Below are 938 nucleotides of genomic sequence, written 5' to 3'. Positions count from 1 at the left end.
TACTGCTGGAACATGAGTCCCCAAAGTTTCAAGGCACTGAAAATACAAATGGGAAAGAGCTGCTTCATCATACTAAGCTTGAACTTAAAGGTTTAAAGAATGGAGTGAAGCTTTCATGACCTTCATTTACTTATGTAACATGGTTCAAAATGAGAAAAGCTACAACCATCCATTAGTATTGTTGTTGTTAGGTGTGTTGAGTCAGTTCCAATTCATAGTGACCCATGTACATACAACAGAACGAAATATTGCCCAGTCCTGAGCCATCTTCCACATCATTTCTATGCTTCAGCCTATTGTTGCCACTGTGTCAATGGATCAAGTTGAGGGCATTCCTCTTGTTCATTGACCTTCTACTTTAACAAACATGATATCCTTCTCCAGGGACTAGTCTTTCCTGAAAACATGACCAAAAAATGTAAGAGATGAACCCACACTTTCCTCGCTTCTAACGAGAATTCCTACAAAACCACTTCCAAGACAGATTTGTTAGTTCTTCTGTCAGTGCATGATATATTCACTCAAGTACATCAATTCTGCTTCAGTCTTCCTTATTCATTGTTCTGCTTTTGCATGCATATGGATTAAACATACCATGGTTTGGGTAAGGCACATCTTAGTCTTCAAAGTTATATATATGCTCTTTAACACTCGAAAGAGGTGTTTGCAACAGATTTGTCTAATGCAATATGTCTTTAAATTTCTTGACTGCTAATTCTATGGGTGTTGATGGTGGATCCAATAAAATAAAATCCTTGACAACTTCCATCTTTTTGCCATGTATGGTGGTGTTGCTTATTGGTCCAGTTGTAAGGACTGTTATTTACTTTATGTTGAGGTGTGATCCATTCTGAAGGCTGTAGTCTTTGATTAGTATGTCAGTGGTAAGTAAGTAAGTCATTTACTTCATTAGTAAGTCAGTGTTTCAAGTCTTATTC

This window comes from Orycteropus afer, unplaced genomic scaffold (assembly GCF_000298275.1).
Source record: "Orycteropus afer afer isolate SDZICR_OR568_19922 unplaced genomic scaffold, OryAfe1.0 scaffold00161, whole genome shotgun sequence".
Lineage (NCBI taxonomy): Eukaryota > Metazoa > Chordata > Mammalia > Tubulidentata > Orycteropodidae > Orycteropus > Orycteropus afer.
The sequence above is the reverse complement of the archived record's forward strand: the minus strand, read 5'-3'. Positions refer to the sequence as shown.